Source organism: Cupressus sempervirens, chromosome 5, assembly GCF_028749045.1.
Source record: "Cupressus sempervirens isolate cs-2001-9-10 chromosome 5, ASM2874904v1, whole genome shotgun sequence".
NCBI classification, from domain to species: domain Eukaryota; kingdom Viridiplantae; phylum Streptophyta; class Pinopsida; order Cupressales; family Cupressaceae; genus Cupressus; species Cupressus sempervirens.
This window is the reverse complement of record NC_143122.1, coordinates 579109940-579121808: the sequence shown is the minus strand read 5'-3', so window position 1 is coordinate 579121808 and position 11869 is coordinate 579109940.

Here is an 11869-nt window from a genome sequence, read left to right as displayed (position 1 = left end):
TTTCTTGTTTTCCTCTTCTTCAACCTCTTTCTCTTCTTCTATTTTCTCTTCTCTCCTCTTCCTTCTTTCTTTAGGTTTAGCAGTAGCTTCCTCTTTGTATACCTTTTCAAGGACATCTTCAATTGTTTTGTACAAGTTTTTCCAAACTCTTGTAGTTCTCTGCACAACTTCTTCAATTTTGTTTTGTAAGATGGAGAATTCCCTATATTTAGTGTAAACCTTTTACTATGCCTTTTGACTACTTGAGTTACCTGTTCTTTTGTTAAATCAGGTAGTAGGTTTGCTAGGGTTGATTCTCTCATCTCTTTCTCCATCACTAGATAGAAATGTCATCTGTCTTCTATAATTTTAGACAATTCCTTTGGTAATTGTCCATCTAGTTCAAGAGGTGTATACTTGAACAGTGCCATTAATGCATAGACTGATTCTTCTATGCTATTTTGTTCCTCTTTACTAAACTTATTGAAATCAATCTTTTTCATTTCACTTAAGTCTCCATTCCTAATCTTCTCACATAATATATCAACTGAAGATTTAGGAGAATGACTTACCCTTTCAGTCTGATCTTCTTCATCAGTATTAGGTTGGGCCACATATCTTTTCCTTTTCTTTGGCTCTTCCTATGTCTTTGTGTTCTTCTTGTTTGTGGCTTCCTCTTTGGCCTTTTGGGTAGAGGCCCTTGTTGTAGCTTTGGTTTTTGGCTTCTTAGGCATTTGCATGACAACTTTCTTTGGTGAAGGATGAGAAACAGGAGGTGTCTTTCTTTTGATGATCCTTCCCTTGATGGGTGCTTCCTTGGTTTGTGCTTCCTCGGCACTTTCATCTTTCTCTTCGCCATGAATTTGAGGCAATTCAAGTGGCTCTTGTTTTGGCTCACCTTCTTCTTCTCCTTCACTAATCTCTTCTGCTTCACCTACTGCACTTGATTCTCCAACACCAAATTTCTTCTTTATCTGCTTTACCAGTTTGTCCTTCTTCTTGACTGCTATGGCTGTCTTGAGTTCTATAATAACTCTTGTTTTGATAGTGTCATATGTCCCAAATGCCTTTGTAGATTTATCCATTTCCTTGGAAAGTAATGCTGTGATGGCTACAGAAGCTTGGTCAACATCAAGCTCATATCCCAATTGTCTAAGCCATCTTGTTCTTGGAAGGACTGCTTGAATGTAAGTATAATCAATATCAACAAGAAAACATATGTCATTTATATGCTTTTCTACTAGTGAAACTAGTATCATCATTCTTTTCTTCATTGCATTTTTGAAATCCTCAAAATAGATAGACATTTGATCATCAAAGCTATCTCCCATTTGTGCAATGAAATCATTAATTTGATCAACAATGGTTTTATTCTGACTCCAGTTGACTTTGCCAAATGAAGGGAATTCCTTCATTACATAGAAGAACATACAAACCAACACTAAACCAAATTTACACTGTGCTCCCTTGGACTTTCTAATAGCTCCAAGATTTTCATTGATCTATTGCAATAAGAGCTCTGCAAGGTCATAAGTGTGGTCTTTCTTTACAAGCTTATGTGCCACATCCACTGCTATGCAGGGTACACTATTTAACCTATTGGTTTAGTAAAAATTATGTGATATGATCCTTATAGTAGAGTCTAGAAAGGGATCAATAATGATATCTATGGTCATGCCTCTATTGTTCCATTTTGCACCTATGTTTTTCTCAATTGTTTCCTTCTTTTCACTTCTCAATGTCTTTGGCCAATCTAGGGTTGGAAAACCTGTAACCCTATGAACCATTTTCTCAGTAATTTTGACTTGTCCTTGTTCTAGCCAGAATGATCCATCATGGATTCTACTAAGTATTATACGTATCCACTCATTTTTTAATACGATTGGAAAAACTAGGGCTTTGGTTAAACCCTTCTTTTCTATAATAGAAAACTCATCTTTTAGAAAACCATTTTCATAGAGTTTGTCATAGACATTAAAGATTTCCAAATCTCCTATGGCTCCTATTTTACAATTATAGCACTTTTGCACATCCTGAACCATAAAATTTTTTTCAGGGATGGTGGATAGGGCACCAGCGGGATCATTTTTGTATGCAACTTCTGGTATAGGTCTAAAATCAGGTTGCTTAACTTCGTTGCTGACAAGTTGAATCTCATGGCTCATTTTCCCTTGGGTCATTTTTGAACTAGATGCCATTTATATCTAAACTAGGGTTTTAACAATTAAAGCAAACTTCTCAAACTATAAAACTCAGCACTTGAAGGAAATACCTCGATAAGTGCTTAGATATCTTGGGTAGATGCTGAATCACTGTAAACCACCGGTTTGAAAGCTTGAAAATCTCTCAGACGTGCTCAAAGTAATCGCTCTTCACTTGAATGGCTCAAGAATGAATCAATTTTTACTTTTAAGCGACAAAAGAAACTTTGCATTAAATGCATTTTAGTACCTGCACCTGTCACTTGGCTTCTATATATTTTTGAACTCGACATCCACTCAACAACTATACTTACTCAGCATCTACTCATTTTGTTAATAACTTGGCATCCAAAGACAACTTGGCATTATTTTTCAAGTTTAGTCTTAGTATCTTTTCTCATGCAAATTTATACTTTATAGTGCTTCTTCATGGTTTAGGGCTGATGTTTGATAATTTCTTATGTATCAACCCTATAGGCTTATCTTGTGATTAGTTAAATGAGAAATGATCACTTGACCTCATGGGTGAAGTGACCCTTTCATAGGATGTACTTGATCCATCCTTTTTCTGCCACGTCTTCTTCATGTTTGTTCTTATGTGTTCCTCATCAATCTTTTCTTTTCCCTTATTTACTTTAGTCTTGGGTGCCTTGGCATTTTTTGGACAATTTCTGCTGAAATGTCCAGTTTTCAAGCAACTAAAGCAAGTAGTCTAGTTCAGCCATCTTTTATAGTTCCCCTTGAAATGTGTTCTTATGCAATTCTGGGGTATATGTCTATACTCTTGACAATAGTGACAACTATATCTGGTGTTATAATCCCAATGATAGTGACCTTCATTCTCTTTTGCTGGTTGATTTTCTATCCACATAGGCTTTGATCTGCATTCAAATTCCCTATGTCCATATTTATTGCAATTATGACAGTGTCCATTAAATCTTTGTGTCCTTGGGACTTTGGATCTGCAATCTTGTGTCATATGTCCTTGCATGTTGCACTTGTGATAGGAATTCTTGCTCTTGGGTGTGTTTTGCTGATTGATTCTTCTACTCCTAAAAAAATTAGCTTTATGCCCCTTTTTATTACAGTAATGATAAATGGGTTTAGAATCCTTACCTTTATCACTTCTTTGCTCAACACTCTTTGATGATTCACCAACTTCAGTGCTGTTCTATCCAAGTACTGATGTATCATGGATAGATCTTGGGGATTTTAGCAACTGTTCAAAGTACTTTATGGCTTTGCTTGACTTATTGAGATTCTCTGCCATTTCTTTTTCTCTATTCAATTCATTCTGCAATTTTTCATTTTGCATCCTCAAAGTAGAGATCTCAATATCTTTCATATTAAGTTCATGATGAAGGTTCATTATTTGGGCAAGTGTATCCATCTGCATGTTTGAGATCCTTGTTAATTTAGTACATTTTTCTTCCAGTCTATTTGCAAGATTCCTTTTTTCATCTTCCATCATGACTCTATCCTTGACTGCTCTTTTCTTTTGTTCAGTGATTTCACATAACATTATGGCCTGTGATTCATGTTCCATCTTGAGAGATCTTATCTCTTCTGTTTGAACTTTGTTTTTCTCCATCAATTCTTCTATTGCTACATCAAATTCTTTAGTGTCTCCATTGGAAAACACTTGTGTGGTATCAATCTCCTTGTAGTGTATATCATTTTCAGCTATGGCTATCGCCTTTCTTCTTTTCAAAGATTTTCTTAATTCCACTCTAGCTTCTTCTACTTTTTGTAGAGTGAGATGCACATCTATCACTTGGTTCTCAATGATCTTTCCAAGTTTGAAAACTTCCATCTTTAGATCTTTTCCTCCAAGATGTTAGGCTTCCTTTTGAGAGAAAGTAGCTCTGATACCAATTGTTGTAATATCTTATTGGAAAGAATGCTTCTGGGGGGGGGTGAATCAGAAGTACTAGCTTTTGACCTATTTTAAATCCTTAATAACATATCTTTGAAATGAACATGCATGCATATAACCATTAAGCAATCATGAGAAACAAATATGCATCACCACATAACACTTGAGATTTTGGTAACCCAAAAACCCTTGAGGAATAAGAAGGTAAAACTAGGGTGGCGATGATACCCACAAAAATTACTGCAACAATAATGTTTAACCACTTCTGATGGTTTGCCCTGTTAAAGGCCTACCCTGTTAAAGGCTTTACACTGTATCAACAGTGACCTGGTTAGAGGATTTACAAACACTTTACATGAAGTGCTACCTTGCTAAAGGATTTAATTACCGATTTAAAGGATCTACAAAATAGTTGTTAAGCTAACCTATCATCATAGGATTTCCTTTCTAATACAATGACTAAAGAGTATTAGATATAATAAACCTAATAGTGTACAATCCTTGATTGCTGAATACAAACACTTGATTTGCTTTCTTCTAATCTTAATCCTCTGAGATCTGATATTCATTTGTATCCTCTACTTTTGTTCTGATTAACTGAATATTCTTCTGCTGATCTCTTCCTCTAAGTCTTTTTACACTTCACTCTGAAAATAGTTTACTTTCCACACCTTCGTCCCTCACCATACAATGATACTTAGTCTTCCTTATAAAGACATTCAAAGACTTAGGGTTAGATGTGGATCTATGATCCATATTGAATCTTTGTTTCTTCTTATTCCTTATACTTCTATCATTGGTTGCATGCCTTCTCCATTTTTTCTTATTGGCTACATGTAGATTGCATAGGAAATTTAAATGATTTGATCTTATCACTTAAATCCTTCAAGATTTGTCATCTATTGGCCATGAAAATGGTTTACATCTGAGTTTGTGAAGTTACAAACTCATATGTTGATTCTGAGTTACTCGGCACTGTGAGGCCTCGCCCCCGACCCATCGTAGCATAGTGATACATTACTCTTATTTTGTTATCCGCGACTCGAGATGTCGAGACATTATCTGATGCTTAGAACATATTTTATTATTTCATGTTGTGTGATGTTATTTCCAGATATATTTGATGATTGTCATTTAATGCTCATGTATATGTATGTTGATGAAATCAATAAAATGTGGGATTAACACATTGAGTTGGAATATTTATGATTAAGGATATAAGTAGGATGCAAGAAAACCCTGATTTATGTATGTTTCAAATTATGTAAATTTCTGATACGTATATATGTACATGTGATTTTTAGGACTACTGATGTGTGCAATGAGTGTGCAGGTATTTAGCCGAGAAACCCTACGGAGGAACAAAATTGATCTCCATGTGCTAAAATTTGGAAACCCTATTGTTCGTAATTATGCTCTTTCAGTGTCGCTTGACACTCGTAAAATGTTTACGTGCTTAATTTTCTAGTTAGAGTTGTTAGATGGACCTATTTTATTCTTAGATTTTATTTTGTCTCTTAACCTCTTTCCTAAGGCTTTTAACATGTTTTTATTCTAACCTAAGGGTATGGGTATGGGTTAGGGGTCTTTTCCAACCCCTAAGCCCCTATCTTTGACTTTTGAGGGCACTCAAAAAGTCCCTTTTTACCTTTGTGCGAAAATTGCAAGTGGTTGTCATGAGTTGTCTTACCCCACCTCCTCTTAGGGTTTAACCATGGTGTAGGTTGAGTTAGGAGTTTCTAGTGTGGCTAGTGGGTGGAAATAGTTATTGCTCCTTTTGGGTGGTTGAGTTGGAGGCTTATTTAGAGGCCTTCCTTGGTCTAGTGGTGGGGGTTACCCAATCTCTACATTTAGAGAATATTTCTTGAAGCTTGAAGGAAGGAGGGATACTCTACTCAAATTTGTTCATTTCCATTACCTCTTGGAGAAGGTAGGAAACTCCCATCTCCCTTATTCAGTTTTTATGTTTTGTTTCATGTTCTTGTTACCTTGTTGTTGTTTTACTGTTGTATGGTTGTGGGTATGTTGGGAAGATTTGTAAACCTTGTTATTTTGGTTGTTTTCCTTTCTTGTTTATGTTTACAATTTTGAGTTTCCTTGCATGGGTGTTTTGGTATTACTCACCCTAGGAGAGGGCATAAGTGACCAATTTTGGGAGAGGTCTGTTTAGTTGGACTCCAACCTGTGTAGAGTCTCTTCTCAGGATGAGAAGAGGGATAAAGGGTAGGGTGTTATGGGCCCCTACCCGTCAGCACAAACTTGGTATGAGTATGGCAAGTTAAAATGGAAGAACGAAAGTTCTTGGTTATTGGCCCCGATTGGGCATCTGAATTGGTGTTGTGCTTGACTTCTCCAGTTGGAAGAATCCACCTCTTCCTAGTCTTGATTCACTGTGAATCTTATTGTGTAAACCATGTATGATTATGCATGCTTGATGTTCTTTTGGTTCTGCTTGGTTGTCACCCGATCAGTTATTGGTTTCTTCCATGGTTCTTGAAATGAGATTTAGAAGACATTACAAACTCCTTGATTTGATCATGAAGAAAATTTGATAAAATTATTGAAAATTGGGATTGAGATCCTATTGTAAATTGTATTTTTTAAACCTTATTATATATGGCAACGAAGTCAGGTTTTCTTCCTGATTCTTTCCCGGCTGAGCCTTGAATCAGGTTGATAATAAAATAAGTGATTCAATAAATTTACTTCTCTTAAAATTTTCGTATCCTATGTTGTCATATGAATGTGTATCAAAGATAAGATGCAACAATGATGTTCAATTATATATGATTCAATTTGTGATGTATGGTGATGCCTCTATTCATATGGACGGTAGAGAGAGATGTTGCTAATCCATGTAAATGTATGGTGTCTTTATCAAGTTTGAAATGATTTAGTTCATGGTTGATTGTGTTGAAAATAAATTTGCAAGAACATGTAGGAAGAATTATGTCAAGAGATCCAAGCTAAAATTGAAACATGATAGAGAAATAACTTTGTGTATTTTGATACTCCTTTCAAAAGGAATGGAGCATTATCATTTTGATCTCTTATTTTCTCAATTGCCTTAAGACTAGTTTATTCATTATGTTGATCCATCAGTTTTATTAGATAGTTAAATGAATACGTAGATGGTTATTTCATGTAATGTGGTTTCATTGAAATGCATGGCCATTTGAGGTTCATGGAGATGATAAACTAGAAATTTATAAGAGAATGCAAACACCTATTCTGGTAATATAATTGCAAAAGAAAAATATACATTGAGTTTCAAGAGAGAGAGAGAGAGTAGACAAATTTATCAAATAATCCACCTACAGGATGCTGGAGTTTGTATGAGAGAATGTGATAATCCTTGGTTTGCAATAGAGAATATTCTAAGAATCTACTAGTGTTTAAAATTAGAAATAAAACAATATATATATGAATGATATCTAATACAATGCATAAGTTATTAAATCTTTATAACTTTAATATTCTAAATATCCTTTCTTACCATAAAAACTTTATGTCATCAATGTCCAGCCTTCTCTCCTTGGGCGTCAGTCTTAGAAATGCATATTTTAAGAGTTTTCTTTTAAAAAGAATGGATTGCAAGTCTTGGGTCATCACTTGGGATGACATCATTCTGACCCTTGTCCCATCCCTCCCCCTCATCATTTGGAAATGGACGCATGTGTTGAGGGAAACCAATTAAATTTATTTGATTTGACATGGTAGCAAGCAGTCTTATGTCCAACCTGGAGCTGGGTTGTAGCGCTGACCTCCCACTTGGGCCAGACTCAGGCCTGGGGATAGTACGTGCCGAGTCAGACTCGGGCAGCGCGCAGCTTGGGGATGTGAGGGCCTCGTGGGGTGGGGCGGGCCTAGGAGTAGGGGGGGAGCTTAGAATAGGGGGGGGCTAGTTGTAGGTAGTTTCTCATTTAAGTTTTCTTTTAGTGTGTAATTAGTATGTTTAGTTAGTTTATTAATTATGTTAAGTTGTGTTTAATTTAAATGTTATTAAATATGTTAGAGTGTTAAGAGTTTAGTTTAGTTGTAGTTAGATTAGGAGATTGTGTTAGGTTAGTTTTAAACTTTAAGTTTAGTCTTAGATTAGTTAGTTTTTTAATTATTTGATCTTAGTTTCTTTATTAACATTATTAATTTATATATATATATATCTAGTTAGTTTAAAATGAAATTTTAAATTGTTAAAGAATAATTAGTTGAATTAATAAAGTTTAAGGTTATCTTATGTTTGTTTAAGGACGTTGTTTGTAATTGTTAATATTTCTTTGTTTACTTAGTTATGTTTAAATACTAATTAGATAGTTTTAATTTAAATGTACTCCAATTGTTTGACCATTAAGTAGATTGAATTATCAATTAATTGGCTATTTAAATAAATTTTAAGGTAGTTTTTGATTGATTTGTTATTGCAAGAAATTTTAGATCCGAATTCATGTACATTGTTATGTAAGTAAATTTGATTGCATATCATTGCAAATTAATGTAAATGTTAAAACCAATAGAAAATGTTGGATTGTTTCCTTTATCTTTTAGTCAAAGTTAAGTGTAACTTACATTTTTAATATTTTTTGATATGTTTAATTCTTAAATGGCATAACTTAAGATTGATATCAATCTAGTAACAAAAGTTTCAAAATCTTAACAATATAATCGCCCTCATGTTTATAACCTTAAGATGTAAAGTAAAGAACCTGTACTAAAACTATTATCAATCATTTCAAACCTAGGGCATGTTTAATTATTAATTCAAAAAATTGTGTGTGTGTTTTTGCCTTCAAGTTTTGGGCATGACAGGCACTTACTGCTTCCTGATGCTCGACACCTTCTGTAACTCGGCTCTTGTATCATTCTTATCTTGCTCGGCATTGTTTATGACTCAAAAATTGAATATTTCTCAAAACTTGGATCATACTTGGCATTCGTAGTCACTCCACACTTGATCTTCACTCGACACTTGAAGGCTGCTCGGCACCTGAAGATCACTCGACACCTGATGACTTTCCTGACTCGGCACAACCTGTGACTCAACATACATAGTGTACTTGGCTTTAATGTAGAAAGTGGTTAAGTGTGTTGGCACTCAAGTGTCAAAATTTTTTTTAGACAATCAACACAATGAGGAGATTTTTAATAGGCAAGAGTACTCCATGCAAGGGGGACAATTAGATATTTGTTTGCTTTTCTTATCTTTTCTTTTTCCATTGGAAGTATTGTTTAAAGGAGCACCAAGTTTGATGCCCCACAAATACTGATAAGAATCTCCAATTCTAGTCACTCAAAAGAGGGAAAATTTTCTGCATTGCTTCCCTCTATTGTGAAATGTAACATCCACACCATTTTTGACAATTGAAGTATTTTCAAATAACCATGTAGTTTCCCGAATTTGGTATCATTTTGACTCAAGCCAATTTGAAATATCCAGGAAAATGCCCATCCACAACTATTTTCTATTACTAATTTTGGTATTAAATTGATTTTCTTTGTCCATGGATATATGGGAGCATAGAAAGGATGAACAAATTTTGAATGAAGAAGGTGTCCCTGCATACATCAGAAATCAAATTCCTCGGCCAGGCAATGTCAAACTCGTTAAGGTGACTGATGTAAAAGGAGTTCATTCATATTTTGTAAATACCACATGAAGAATTCCACAATTTATCCACTAGCAAGGACCATGCTCCTCCATTGTCTCCAACTCAAAACAAATACATGTCAAATTTTTAAGCAGATGCTCCAGATTTCACAAGCAATCATAGACATTGTGAGTCTTTTCTTTTAAATGTTAATCCCACATTCAATAGGCAATAAATCCTTTTGGTATTTATATATCTAACCATACAATGAGTTAGTGTCTAAAGACACACACCTTTTTGATAAAGGGAGGCTCGCATGGAGGGCCATGGATTGGTGGACAACTGGTGGTTAAAAATTTTTTTTTGAAGAAAAGAGCAGATTTAAAAAGTGATAACATCATCTAAGTGGACACATGGTGGTTAGTAGAAACAACTCTGACAGGGTGACGATGGTCATTTAACTACCAGGTGCATGGTTGCAACATTAGATGCCTAGTTCAAAAAAAACTACTCTAACAGTGTGGAAAGAAGGAAATTATGTGATCACAAGCCTTGACTCATGGTTAAGAAAAGTGGTGGTGATAGTGCTATAAATTCGGGCACATGGTCACAATAGTTAAGGTGTGGTCAAGTGTTAAGATTGCAAAGGTGCATTTGAGGAGATGTGGGTCTTATTGAGGTGGCAAATTTGACTAGTTAGAATTTGACATGTGGCACCCGTGGAGAAATAAGGTAAGATAAATATAAAATTAAAAATTTCTAAAAAAGATATTAAAATGAAGTCTAAGCACCCATTCTTGAAAAAATGAAAATTTTAAATTCTTTTGATTATATTGTATAGTTTTAACTATAATTTTAAATCTTTTTCATCTAAGTGCCTATTCATGAGCTAGGGACTAAATTTTCAAATGAGTGCCAGAGGGGCCAATTTTATCAAAAAAATAGAGTCTAATATACCATTAGAAATGAGAGAAGATGAGCTTTCTATATATGTAGTCAGAAAATGCATAGGTATTTAGTGGTAAAGGTTATAAGCAGTTTTGTAATTCTAGGGCATTCTCATCAAAATCAATGATTTTCATGATTGAGCATCAGAATTATTAGAAGGAAAACATGGGAGTTTTTTGGCTCTAGATTTAGGGAAAAATGCTTTTGAGAGTATCATTTTGCCTCTAAAATCATTTAGAATTGGTTTTGACATGTGTTTTAAAATTAGATCTAGCATCTTCTTGCAAATCAGTTGCATGTTTCCATCATTTTGTAGATATTTTCAAAGCATTCTTTAGTAGAAAGGATAAAATCTAATTTTAAGTTACAAAAAGAAGGTAGAGAGAAGTTCTTCATTAGCAAGTGGAGGTATTTCAAGTGGACAAATGGCAGCATCAGATATGATCCAAGAATTCTTTCAGACTTTTTATTCTCTTCTCTTTTCTTTCTCTAGGGTTGTTGATGGTTGACTATTTCCAGATTATTGAGCAGAGCTCTAGCTCTGATCCCACCATTCATGCCCAACATTTTCTCTTGTAATGAACAATAGTTAATGAAGTTTTATAGATAGTCCTAGTCTGTTCAATGGTTTTATGAGTTATTTCATACATCCTTATGTATTTATGTCAAGGAAATAAATAAAATGCAGCAACAAGTTTATCTTTAATCTGAATCTTGTCTCATATTCATGTTGTTTCTAATCTTTTGTGGTTTGTGAACAAAGAGCACAAAATTCAGTTGCAATCTATTTTAGGTTGTATGTGTTGATATGTTTTTCTTGTGATTCAAGAAGTCATGTAGATGCTTATTTTATCATCATAGGGTTGCATATTTCATGAAGGGATAGGTCGAGTATTGTTGGAAATATTCAAGACTATGCTGAGTTATTAAGAGGGGAGGGATGAATAAGTAACTTCTAAAACTTTTACAATTTCAACTCTTAATCCATCACATATAATCTAATCTAATTGCATGCATAAGAAACTAAAAAATATGAAAGCATTCATAACACTATGACACAATGATTTGGTGACCCAGAAACCTTCCAACTAGAAAGTAAAATTGGGGTGGGGATGATACCCACAAACTTTAGTACTGTAGTATAAAGTTGGCCTGTTAAGGCTTATATTGATCACTTCTAATGATTCACCCTATTAGGAGCAATAAGGACTACTAGGTTCACCTTGTGAAAGGATTTACAAACATAAAATGAAGTATACACTCAGTAAAGAGATTTACAA